We start from the raw sequence: 13,289 nt of genomic DNA, 5'->3' as shown, positions 1-13,289 counted from the left end.
AAGGCATGATGGATCCATGTTCTCATTCTGTTTACGCCAAATTCTGACTCTACCATCTGAATGTCTCAACAGAAATCGAGACTCATCAGACCAGGCAACATTTTTCCAGTCTTCAACTGTCCAATTTTGGTGAGCTTGTGCAAATTGTAGCCTCTTTCTCCTATTTGTAGTGGAGATGAGTGGTACCCGGTGGGATCTTCTGCTGTTGTAGCCCATCCGCCTCAAGGTTGTACGTGTTGTGGCTTCACAGATGCTTTGCTGCATACCTCGGTTGTAACGAGTGGTTATTTCAGTCAAAGTTGCTCTTCTATCAGCTTGAATCAGTCGGCCCATTCTCCTCTGACCTCTAGCATCAACAAGGCACTTTCGCCCACAGGACTGCCGCATACTGGATGTTTTTCCCTTTTCACACCATTCTTTGTAAACCCTAGAAATGGTTGTGCGTGAAAATCCCAGTAACTGAGCAGATTGTGAAATACTCAGACCAGCCTGTCTGGCACCAACAACCATGCCACGCTCAAAATTGCTTAAATCACCTTTCTTTCCCATTCAGACATTCAGTTTGGAGTTCAGGAGATTGTCTTGACCAGGACCACACCCCTAAATGCATTGAAGCAACTGCCATGTGATTGGTTGGTTAGATAATTGCATTAATGAGAAATTGAACAGGTGTTCCTAATAATCCTTTACGTGAGTGTATATATATTAAGCAGTAAGAGTAAATATTACAGGCCATTCCTTGTGTTTAGAAAGTGGTAGATCTCTCTGGGAAAGGGGAGAGTGAACAGTCATTCTCCTTTAGGAAGGGTTATTGATCTGTCTTAAAAGTATAAATATACCATATGTGCATTTCCATACTGTTACTGATCTTTGGAGTTAAAAAAAAAAAAACTAAGAACACTACGGAAGCTCTGCAAGTCGATCGCTCTTTTACAGCAATGCCACCTAGTGTCGGGAAAACAAAGCTGCCTTCATATCCCCAGTAAATATGACATCTGTGCTATTCATACTGCTGCACTACATAACTCTCAGCTTGTGAGGATGCAACTTGTAAAACAGTAATTGTTTTATGTCAAGAGTTACTGGCAATGATAGATACTGCAGGCAGTCCTATGAACAGCTGGCATATTTACACTGTGAATGGTCCCAGTCTCTTAAAGTAACAGCTATTTAGTTATTGCCTGTAACTATTGAAATGATAGACAGATCTAATAGTCATTAAGTTGAACACAGTGCCAAGACATTTGTTAAACAATCTGCATATAGTACTGGACTGAAATGTAACAGGGAGTTTAGGAATTATTCTGGTTAGCTTACACAATAGCAGTCTAATAGAAAATGCTCTGCAAGTAAGTCTTGATAAGATGTTAATAGACTGGACTTTGTTTGGGACAAGAGCACTTGACTTACCTAGAATCTATAAAGAAAAAATAATAAAAAAAAACTATTGGCATACAACTTGCAGGATAAATTTTCATGTCATGCATTCAAGTTGTAACTGAAGTCAAAGGTAGGTAGACAAACATTTTTGAGAAATGCATCATTTCTAACTTGTGTCATGCCCACTGAAGAACACTTCCTGAAAGCACCAGGAGTGGAAAGTTAATACAATAATAATAATAATAATAATAATAATAATATTATTATTATTATTATTATTAATAATAAATGCCATGAATGAGTGTTATTTATTTTAAATCCATTTAAAAAGTGGTCTTCTTTCTTTGGAATCTCATATGCAGAAACATAACAGGGACAGAAATTCGACAGTTAAAAAAAAAATCTGATGTGAAATGTGTTCTAGTTTTAATGAATGTTTTATTCGGTGAGAGGCTGTAGAGGACAGTCAGGGATGAGGCAGGTGGAGCGAGCCCGTGTGTGCTCTGTGGATGCGAAGAGCCGACCCACTGCCGGCACTGCTGTCCTCCACTGTTCTAACATCAACTCGGTGCCGTTTCAGTGGTGTGCGCTGGTGTGATGACCCGCCCGTCACACGTCTGTCATCTCATCCTCCAGGTCGTCGCCCTCCGTCTCGCCCTCCCCTTTGCCTTCCTCCTCCTCTTCCTCAGAGGTCACATCCAGCCTGGGAGAGACACTTGGGACAGGAGCAGGCAATCAGGTAGTTCTCCCTGACAACAAAAGAGAACAGTGGGTTAGAGAGAAATCCTTAACACTTCACTGTGTTAGACTTTACTGTGCTTCCAAAAACAAAGTCCAACTGTGCCTCGACACTAATGCCTTTCAGTGAAGTAGCAGCAGACACTGTAAATGGGGCTTCAGTCTCGGTCTCTGGGCTCTCTATGTACCTGAGAATCTTGTGGCGGCTGTGCCTACTCCAGTCTCTTTGACAGCAATCTAGGTAGCTGATGGAGATTTCCTGAAAACCCCCAATTATTACACTTTGAACTTATTTTTCTATACTAGGAGAAATTATAGAACAGCACATCAATCTAGCTGTGCCTGCAGGTCCTTACAAAAGCATTGACACACACAGACATATACTTGTTTATATACAGACTATGAACTGCCCCACATACACGCGCACACACAATTATTCTGATGGCTTTACCTCCCCAGGGGCGATATCAGAGAGGGCAGTCATGTGCAACAGGTAGTTGTTGTCAGGGAATGAGGCCTCGGCATTGGGCAGGCAGCTGTGGTTGGCTAGACAAGAGAATTCACAAAAAAACATGAGGTGGGAGCAAAAGCCAAAAGGCTGAGCAGCCTTTGAGATGACTCCATGGGGGAAGAAACGAGCAGACCTCTGTTCAAGCCATTGGCTGTCGATGCAGTGTGTAGATTCTTAGCTGAAATGTGCACAACAAGGCAGGGTAAACAAAGACTATATATTTGAGGGACAACCTAAACAGGCTACAGACTTACAAGCAATGTTGTTGGCACTTGGAAAAAACTTTGGTGAGGTTCTTGGATTCACATGTTCTTCAAATCATGCAGGGTTCTTGTATAAATCTCTTGTATAGACTTTCTTACACCTATCGTACAGACTAGAAGTAATACATTGGTCAGGTCAAACCATAATGTAGTTGTGACCGGTCTGAAATGTATAGTATAGTTTTATAAACAAAAGGCCTTGGCTAAACATGACACTCCCAGAAGAACCATTTTGGACAGCACACAGCTCCAACCACCATCCTATTCTGTCTACTTTGAACAAGGCTAGGAGACAAAATTCTGTGCCTTGAAGAAGAGGTGTTGATAAGCTTTGGTAACAACCCAGTTATATAAGAGCATGTTCAAAGCAGGGACAGAGAACTTGAACTTCAAAGCAATCAGAGTTTCAGGTTTCCTACTGCCAGTTAAAATGAAGCTCCACAGAGAGGGCGAACAACCACTATGGGCCACAGGCTCCAGTGATTTAAGAACAAGCTAAAAAATAAGCAAGCAAAGTGTATTTTGAGATCTTAGAGATTTTTAAACCATATTGTGAGGATAGTATGTAATTGTAGCTTTAAAAACATGGCTATTCCTCTGTCATAGTTAGCTGAGGAACAGGGGAGTATTCTAGCTTTGTTCTGAAGAAGCCGAAGCATAAGTTTGCTAATAAGGCATAGCAAGGAAATAAATGTATATAAAGAAATGCAGTTGACAATGTGAGATGTTATAAATGCCTCCTTATCAAGAGAGTGTTGGAGTATGTCAGTTCCTGTCAAATGATAAAATGCTCTCATTAAAGAATTACGATTAAAGTAACAACAACAAGAAAAGATATTTACAAAGCTGACAAGGCTGGATTCTGCAAGTTTTGAGTTGCAAGACCATTAACAGCAACAGTGAATGCGATTATTAGACACTTTCAATTCCCAGACATGCTTGCCAAGAACTGGGCTCTTCTATGTCTGGAATGCAACCCCCAGCGATATTAAATGGCATTTCCAGGACACACTCACCTTGCTCAGACACTCGTCGTAAAGTGCTGTAGTGAACTGGTTCCACAACAATGTCAGTTGCCCCTAAAACCCGACACAGAGAAATATAGGTGACACCCGACCTACATTAACCACAGCCATTGTCTTAAGCTCCTGAGACTCAACATCTTAGCCTTAAACTGATCCCAGAGGAAGCAAGCATGAAGGCAGGCACAGGACAGAAATTGAATAGAATCTTGCATGTAATATCATTTTACAAATGAAAACAGGTCAGACAGGTCTGTCATGGTCTGACTTTGACCTGCAAGCAAAATGCATGACCTGATTTTGCTCTGTGGCCATTACTCCCGAAACAACATTACAGAGATGGTTAAGGTTAGAATTAGGGTTAGGTCCAGGTTATATTATTCCAGGGACCACAGCTACACAGTACATTCAGTTTGTGCCTGTGCTGAAACCACACAAGGAACACAGGCTCACTTTGTAACCCTGCAAGTCATTGAAGGATGCCTACCACTTTTGTGCAGATGTTTGTTCTTGTTTTTGTCTGGGAAAATTTTGATTGCAGGGTGATATCTGGTCAACCCAAAGCCAAACTTAATATCAGCAAGCCTGTGACGTCCTCTAGGACCAAAGGAAAGGATCCAAGTGCAGGCTTTTAGAGTTGAAGCAGATAATCCAATAAGGGCAAAACGAGAGAGCATAAACTGGGACAGTCCAGGTCAAACGATCAAGCGAACAGGCTAGTAGGGAGATCCGACAGGGGTAAACGAGAGAAGGAAGCAAAATGTCAAAAAAATACACAGGAAGGCACTCAAGAAACAAGGCTTAGAAATGATCCAGGAGAGAATGCAAGACTTCACGATTAATCTAGGAAACAGAGGGGTTTAAGTACTGTGAAGGAGAGAGGGATTGAACAAGGTGAATGAAGGATTGACCAATGATAGGAGAGGAGGACAGAACAGGTGCACCTGGTAGGGAAGAATGTGGAAAGACTGGTTTGACTGGATAAAGGAAAGGAGAAGCACTAAACTAGTATTCGGGAGAGGGAGACCTCTGGTGGTGAACTAAGGTAGAAACAGGGGAGACCGTGACAAAGCCGACATAAAAAAGCAGCAATTCACAACCAGCCGTCCACACCTTCTGCACATCACCGTTAGACTCCTCAGGCAGTGCTGTTTTATTCAGAGTACTTGAAGATGAGTGGCAGTTTGTGAAAAGTAGTGTTTCCTGTGGGTTATGTTCCCATTGGAAAGGCAAAGGAATTGATACTAGAAACAGGATTATTACAAAAGAAGTCGCTCTTTGAAGTTCTTATTACGCTACGAGCATCCAGATCAGAAGATGCCTTTCAATTCCATTAGTCCAGGATACAGGCATCTATAACTACACTGAGTACCTTCTGCATCCTGGAGGAAATTTGGTGTGGTGCGACTTCTTAAGAATCTCTGAAGCCCTGAACACAGACCCTGACCTGAAACTTCTCTCCCAGGAGCTTGTGAGCGATTTCGTCCTCTTCATTAGCCGTCCTGCTGCAGAACTGAGAGAAGAGGCTCTGCCAGTGCTCTGCCTTTGTCCCAAGCCTGAGGAACAAAAGGAAACACTTTAGTACAGATCAGCTTGAATCATGGCTCTCCCCGATTCTTAGACAGTGTCTTCTTTTTGAGGGTTTTGATGCCTTGGTAATCTCATTTTCACAAGTGGATTGCAGGCAGTCTTTAAATTCTCCTTCTAGTCCAGCCTGGTTTGAATGGGAAAGGCAAAACACAGAAGTGTGCAGTACTGCCCTGATGATTGCAGAATGATTGTGTACTGAACAATCTAAATTTTTGTTTCGTTATACAAAATAAAATAAATAAATCTCACAAGATAACATTTAACAGAAACCACTACTTAACTTGATGTAGCGTAAGGTACACTTATAAATTTCAATTAAAGAAGTGAATGTATAGTATCACCTTATCACGGATCCTGGAATCTTGTAGAACTCAATTTCTGTAACAATTGGACGCAGACACCAATTCCAAAGATATAAATTGTCAAATTTATTAAAAACAAAGACTAAATGTAGCACTACACTAATTATACAAAAAGGGAAAAACTAATAAAAATTCAACTCTAGATCAACAAATCAAAGACAAATCACTTCCTTGACCAAATCAAAGACCATGGAATGGCATATGATAACACACAAATCGTTAAACAAAAAAGGTTATAAATACATTGACTACAATACCGGTTAGTAAGACGAAGGTGAGTCTCATTAGTATTGTTAGTCAAACATCAAATAACTATGCAGGTTAGTATTTAAGTCAAATAACTTCTCGTTATATATATATATATCAGTCTCATTTATATTTGGGTGCCGAGAAAGATTCTATCATTTCTTGTTACCACAATTCTCCCTAATTGATTACTGTTCAATGATTAAGGATAGGCAGGTCCACCTATAATCTAGTGTCTATTAACTTGTGTCAATTTCAGACTAAACAATTAAACAGGAATGAGAATATATTTCTCGGCGTTGACAGATTCTTATTTCTAAAATTGTCAAACAAAACAGTTTAATACAGCACTCATTTATATTTAAGAAAATACTAGTTTATGACTCACAGAATAACATATCTAATGGATTTCTCAAATGTCATGAATAATAAACTCCAAACTGTTAAACTTATCTGAACTTCGTCGCAGAGAGGCCTCTCTGCCTTCGGGCTCAGATAACAGCACACGGCACGAGGTCCGTGTGGTTTGGAACAAAGGCAGTCCGGTTCGGCTTTGTCCAAGAACTTCCACTCAGTCGATGCACCTGGAAGTTGGGGTTTCGCGATAGTAGAGTCTTTTCCAAACTGATTTTCCACTGGTTTGAAGGCTCCAAGAATGTGCACAGGATCTTCTTTGCAAGGAGGGTTTCCACCATAGTTACTTGAAGACAAAGTCTTTGTGGAAAGCAAGGCCCTGTTTGTTTCCAAGGGTCAAGTTTCTTAAGACTCAATAGCTATTTAAATGACTGAACACTTTCGTATTGCAGTCGACTTAGTCAATTGTCCAGCTGTATTCACTCCACTGATCAGATGGGTACAGGCGGGCAGGCGCAGTTTCTAAAGTTCTTTAACTGAATAAAGATCTTTACAGATTTCTTCGTACAGCTCAATCTCCTTCTCCCAGTTTAACTCTTCTGTTCCCGGCAAAGACTTGGTTGGTTTCTGGTACAGGTTGAGCTGTGGCAGCGAGTTACTGGTTCAGGTGAGAGAGAGAGATGCCGTGCGCTACCCTTTACACTCACCTAAAGGATTATTAGGAACACCATACTAATACTGTGTTTGACCCCCTTTTGCCTTCAGAACTGCCTTAATTCTATGTGGCATTGATTCAACAAGGTGCTGAAAGCATTCTTCAGAAATGTTGGCCCATATTGATAGGATAGCATCTTGCAGTTGATGGAGATTTGTGGGATGCACATCCAGGGCACGAAGCTCCCGTTCCACCACATCCCAAAGATGCTCTATTGGGTTGAGATCTGGTGACTGTGGGGGCCAGTTTAGTACAGTGAACTCATTGTCAGGTTCAAGAAACCAATTTGAAATGTTTCGACCTTTGTGACATGGTGCATTATCCTGCTGGAAGTAGCCATCAGAGGATGGGTACATGGTGGTCATAAAGGCATGGACATGGTCAGAAACAATGCTCAGGTAGGCCGTGGCATTTAAACGATGCCCAATTGGCACGAAGGGGCATAAAGTGTGCCAAGAAAACATCCCCCACACCATTACACCACCACCACCAGCCTGCACAGTGGTAACAAGGCATGATGGATCCATGTTCTCATTCTGTTTACGCCAAATTCTGACTCTACCATCTGAATGTCTCAACAGAAATCGAGACTCATCAGACCAGGCAAAATTTTTCCAGTCTTCAACTGTCCAATTTTGGTGAGCTTGTGCAAATTGTAGCCTCTTTTTCCTATTTGTAGTGGAGATGAGTGGTACCCGGTGGGGTCTTTTGCTGTTGTAGCCCATCCGCCTCAAGGTTGTATGTGTTGTGGCTTCACAAATGCTTTGCTGCATACCTCGGTTGTAATGAGTGGTTATTTCAGTCAAAGTTGCTCTTCTATCAGCTTGAATCAGTCGGCCCATTCTCCTCTGACCTCTAGCATCAACAAGGCATTTTCGCCCACAGGACTGCCGCATACTGGATGTTTTTCCCTTTTCACACCATTCTTTGTAAACCCTAGAAATAATTGTGCGTGAAAATCCCAGTAACTGAGCAGATTGTGAAATACTCAGACCGGCCCATCTGGCACCAACAACCATGCCACGCTCAAAATGGCTTAAATCACCTTTCTTTCCCATTCAGACATTCAGTTTGGAGTTCAGGAGATTGTCTTGACCAGGACCACACCCCTAAATGCATTGAAGCAACTGCCATGTGATTGGTTGGTTAGATAATTGCATTAATGAGAAATTGAACAGGTGTTCCTAATAATCCTTTAGGTGAGTGTATACGCCTGTCAGATCAATAGATGATTGGTTCTTGAGTTTGTGAGATTGGATTTCGGTTTCAGCCCCCAGTGTTCTATTGGATGGAGGGCTTGATTTATGACTGATGTCAATCTATGTCATCTTTTGGAAATGCTGGTTGGCCTGTGTTCCTAGCTCTGTGTCGGGATTTTGGCTCTCGTCCACTTCAAAGCTTTTTTATTTCCTCCATGCCATATTCCCCAGACATTTCACAGCAGGGATTCCAAGCTATTTGGCCCATTCTCGGTGCCATCCTCCCAAGACTGCCACTTTGATGTAAACCAGTTCACACGCTGATGAGCTTAGGAAATCTGATAACTTTGGGGGAGAGGTCTTCTTCAGCTCAGAGCTAAAATGCTCTTATCAAAATATACCCCCCCACTTAATGCTACATTGATAACAGATTTTCTGTGAAATAGTTCCCAAAGGACAAAAAATATATAAACATCAGCAGTTGGTTCAAGTGTACAATTTAACACGGGATAACACATTCTTGAAAGTTAAAGGCTTTGAAATAAGAACACAGTGGAACACACATCTGAAGAATTTAAAGAATTGCAGTCATTTATGTGAAATAATTAAGTAATTAATTCAAAACACTGTAGACAAAGCTAGAATTCTCTACCTTATGTAATTCAGAATCCATCCTCAACTTAAGGCTTAAGATTGTTCCCCTGCATGTTGATTTAATGTAATACAGTCAATAAATAAATGCATTTTAATGTCTTTAATTAAGGGAAGTCAAACATAAAACTGTAGGGGAAAATGTTAGAATTGAAAACACTACCTGCTTAACTGTCGCAACCATCCTTGCCATTAACGTAATGCTGGAGGTCTCTGGTGGGTAATGCATGTTTCTGGGAAATGGGGAGACAGACTTGGGTGGAGAGCACACTGTGCAGTGTTGCTGAAAATCACTTGCAAATGAAATGCATCACAATCTATTGAAATGCTAGAAGAAGATGTGAAAAGGGGAAATGTTCCTTAGCATGTCAGGAAATTGCTGAAATACTTTAATTTCTGGATGGCTGCTTTCTAGCCAAACAAACACCTGATGTGTCATCGCTGTTGGAGGCTGTGTGTTAAAAGCCTCACTATGCAAACTAAATCCAACAGCGGTGCAAATACACAATAGCTTCTCCTGCAGGTCTGAAGGTCATGTGCAGAAATAACACAATCCCAGAGAAATGTCATTGTCTGTTTAAATGAATACAAGTTGCCTTTGCACATGTTTTGTATTCACACACTTCCTCTGGTATTGACATCATGCAATTAACAACATACAACAAAAAAAGGGTCTCAAAGACCAACCGCGCCACCGGGGTGCCTGACGCGTGGTAGTCGTGGCCGAGTTGTTAAGGTGATGGACTAGCAATCCTTTGGGGTCTCCCTGCGCAGGTTCGAATCCTGCCGGCTATGATGCTGAAGAGCAGCGCCGACCCCTCTCTGCCTTGCAGGCCCCCCTTCTTGAGCTGTGCTTCTGTCACAGACCCTTTTGCAATCTCTCTCTATCTATCTATCTGTCTGTCTGTCTGTCTGTCTGTGACTTAAAAAAATATAGATCAACATATAGAGATCTGTATATAAGGACAGAAAGATGTCCATACGAACACGCAGAGGCGCGTCGGAACCCTGGTATAATTCCTTGCTCTTGCTGGGGTGACATCAGTTCACACACCTCTTTCTTTCATTCTGTTCCCAAGTCCTTTGTGCAGCCTTCCCACCCTAGGCGGGGGCAGCAAAACCACACAAGGAACCTCCCCGTCGGGGAATCGAACCCCAGTCTCCGCGTGACAGGCGGGGATACTCACCACTATACTAACGAGGAGCCGGGCTTGCCGCATCCCACCTTCTCCGCCCCCACATCTTTCGCCACGCCCCTTTCCGATTCTGAATGTCTCAGGGCAAGGCGAGGGCAGCATCGCTGCCTCCCCTGCCTGCTTTATTCCACCTTGTTAGTGTCCTTCGGTCAGCTCAGGCTCCGGAAAGCAGTCCTGGACTGCGACCTGCTGCGCTAGGGCCCCGCCAGGCAGTCAGGATGGCCGAGCGGTCTAAGGCGCTGCGTTCAGGTCGCAGTCTCCCCTGGAGGCGTGGGTTCGAATCCCACTTCTGACAACAGCGAGTGCTCCTTTTTGCCCTGTTTGAAACGGGTCAAGGATATGCAGATTTGGCGCCGTGGCTCAGTTGGTTAAAGCGCCTGTCTAGTAAACAGGAGGTCCTGGGTTCAAATCCCAGCGGTGCCTTAGGCGGTCTTTGTGTGCTCCTTGCGAAGCTTGTGCTTCCGCTTTGTCGACCATCAGTTTTAGCAAGATAGGCTTATCGTAAAGCCATCAGAGGACGTAATGAACCGGAAAGCCAACTGGACAGACGCCGGTTTGTAAAGAAGAACCAGAACCCAAAGGACACGCGCTACGGCCAACGTCCAATTCCCATTGCCGCCCCTGGACAGTCGCAACAGGGAGCTTGTTGCTCCCGTCAACCTTACGTTTTCACCTCTGTGTGCTTCCTTTGTTGCAGCCTGCATCCAGATTTTGTTTTGTTTTGTTTTGTTTTGTTTTGTTTTGTTTTGTTTTGTTTTGTTTTGTTTTGTTTTGTTTTGTTTTGTTTTGTTTTGTTTTGTTTTGTTTTGTGCCTTACGCCTGAGTGTAGGCACTGGGGAATGGGAGAGTCCTGGCACCGTGGCTTAGTTGGTCAAAGCGCCTGTCTTGTAAACAGGAAACCCTGGGTTTGACTCCCAGCAGTGCCATGGTTTATGTTGGCCTAGGCAATGGAAAGGAAGTTTCTAAACGCTCAATACATTTTTGCAAGATGGCCGCCCGCAGCAAGCAGCTTAAGGTTACTGTAGCCGCAGTCTGGCAAGCTGACCGCCAGAAGTAGAAACAATAACAAGGGGCGGGGGGAAAAATGGGCCGTCCCTGGGTGGATTCGAACCACCATCCTTTCAGTTAACAGCCAAACGCACTGACCGATTGCGCCACAGAGACAGACAGAGGTGTTGTGGTTGCTGCAGTCATGCAGTTCCTTCACAGTTGCCAGAAATCATTTCCAGCACACGATTTTCTTTGTCGTTGAATGCAACATACGTGACCATTGGGGGAGCGATAGCAAGCAAGAGAGTTAGATATCGAGAATCATAGATAGATAGATAGATAGATGGATGGATGGATGGATGGATGGACTGCAAGGCAAGCATCTGATTGACAGTGGTCCGTGATCTGCTGTTATGCTACTATGCTACTGACCATTGGGGGAGCGATAGCAAGCAAGAGATTTAGATATCAAGAGTCATAGATAGATATATAGATGGATGGACGGCAAGGCAAGCATCTGATTGACTTTGGTCCATGATCTGCTGTTATGCTACTATGCTACTGAACATTGGGGGAGCGATAGCAAGCAAGAGAGTTAGATATCGAGAGTCATAGATAGATAGATAGATAGATAGACGGCAAGGCAAGCATCTGAATGACAGTGGTCCGTGATCTGCTGTTATGCTACTATGCTACTGAACATTGGGGGAGCGATAGCAAGTAAGAGAGTTAGATATTGAGAGTCATAGATAGATAGATAGATAGATGGATGGATGGACGACAAGGCAAGCATCTGATTGACAGTGGTCCCTGATCTTTTGTTATGCTACTATGCTCCTGACCATTGGGGGAGCGATAGGAAGCAAGAGAGTTAGATATCGAGAGTCATAGATAGATAGATAGATAGATGGATGGATGGATGGCAAGGCAAGCATCTGATTGACAGTGGTCCGTGATCTGCTGTTATGCTACTATGCTACTGACCATTGGGGGAGCGATAGCAAGCAAGAGAGTTAGATATCGAGAGTCATAGATAGATAGATAGATAGATATATAGATGGATGGACGGCAAGGCAAGCATCTGAATGACAGTGGTCCGTGATCTGCTGTTATGCTACTATGCTACTGACCATTGGGGGAGCGATAGCAAGTAAGAGAGTTAGATATCGAGAGTCATAGATAGATAGATTGATAGATGGATGGATGGACGGCAAGGCAAGCATCTGATTGACTTTGGTCCATGATCTGCTGTTTTGCTACTATGCTACTGACCATTGGGGGAGCGATAGCAAGCAAGAGAGTTAGATATCGAGAGTCATAGATAGATATATAGATAGATGGATGGATGGATGGCAAGGCAAGCATCTGATTGACAGTGGTCCGTGATCTGCTGTTATGCTACTATGCTACTGACCATTGGGGGAGCGATAGCAAGCAAGAGAGTTAGATATCGAGAGTCATAGATAGATAGATAGATAGATGGATGGATGGATGGACGGCAAGGCAAGCATCTGATTGACAGTGGTCCGTGATCTGCTGTTATGCTACTATGCTACTGACCATTGGGGGAGCGATAGCAAGCAAGAGAGTTAGATATCGAGAGAAATAGATAGATAGATAGATGGATGGATGGATGGACGGCAAGGCAAGCATCTGATTGACAGTGGTCCGTGATCTGCAGTTATGCTACTATGCTACTGGCATTGGGGGAGCGATAGCAAGCAAGAGAGTTAGATATCGAGAGTCATAGATAGATAGATAGATAGATGGATGAATGGACGGCAAGGCAAGCATCTGATTGACAGTGGTCCGTGATCTGCTGTTATGCTACTATGCTACTGACCATTGGGGGAGCGATAGCAAGCAAGAGAGTTAGATATCGAGAGTCATTGATAAACAGATAGATAGATGGATGGATGGATGGACGGCAAGGCAAGCATCTGATTGACAGTGGTCCGTGATCTGCTGTTATGCTACTATGCTACTGACCATTGGGGGAGTGATAGCAAGCAAGAGAGTTAGATATCGAGAGTCATTGATAGATAGATAGATAGATGGATGGATGGATGGAC

At 43.1% G+C, this 13,289-nt stretch overlaps 1 long non-coding RNA gene and 5 other non-coding genes across 8 annotated transcripts; 4 read left to right on the top strand and 2 right to left on the bottom strand.

Annotated features, from left to right (window-relative positions):
- Positions 1-1,798: 1,798 nt before the first annotated feature.
- Positions 1,799-4,968, bottom strand: LOC136711576 (uncharacterized). Of its 3 annotated transcripts, XR_010804751.1 has the most exons (4): positions 4,402-4,968; positions 3,909-3,971; positions 2,570-2,664; positions 1,799-2,129 (listed from the first exon to the last, which is right to left on the bottom strand). It is a non-coding gene; the product is annotated as an uncharacterized LOC136711576 (long non-coding RNA). The 3 variants fall into 3 exon arrangements; XR_010804752.1 differs by lacking the exon at positions 3,909-3,971; XR_010804750.1 differs by lacking the exon at positions 4,402-4,968 and having other exon boundaries at positions 3,909-4,235.
- A 4,776-nt stretch (positions 4,969-9,744) lies between these two features.
- trnaa-agc (transfer RNA alanine (anticodon AGC)) lies at positions 9,745-9,826 on the top strand. Its single transcript has one exon. It is a non-coding gene; the product is annotated as a tRNA-Ala (tRNA).
- Positions 9,827-10,439: 613 nt separating this feature from the next.
- trnal-cag (transfer RNA leucine (anticodon CAG)) lies at positions 10,440-10,522 on the top strand. Its single transcript has one exon. It is a non-coding gene; the product is annotated as a tRNA-Leu (tRNA).
- A 54-nt stretch (positions 10,523-10,576) lies between these two features.
- trnat-agu (transfer RNA threonine (anticodon AGU)) lies at positions 10,577-10,650 on the top strand. The gene has a single exon. It is a non-coding gene; the product is annotated as a tRNA-Thr (tRNA).
- A 429-nt stretch (positions 10,651-11,079) lies between these two features.
- trnat-ugu (transfer RNA threonine (anticodon UGU)) lies at positions 11,080-11,153 on the top strand. Its single transcript has one exon. It is a non-coding gene; the product is annotated as a tRNA-Thr (tRNA).
- A 164-nt stretch (positions 11,154-11,317) lies between these two features.
- On the bottom strand, positions 11,318-11,391 carry trnan-guu (transfer RNA asparagine (anticodon GUU)). Its single transcript has one exon. It is a non-coding gene; the product is annotated as a tRNA-Asn (tRNA).
- Between the last annotated feature and the right edge of the window lie 1,898 nt (positions 11,392-13,289).

The sequence above is a fragment of the Amia ocellicauda genome, chromosome 2, assembly GCF_036373705.1.
Source record: "Amia ocellicauda isolate fAmiCal2 chromosome 2, fAmiCal2.hap1, whole genome shotgun sequence".
Taxonomy (NCBI): Eukaryota; Metazoa; Chordata; class Actinopteri; order Amiiformes; family Amiidae; genus Amia; species Amia ocellicauda.
This window is presented reverse-complemented; position numbering and strand designations above follow the sequence as displayed.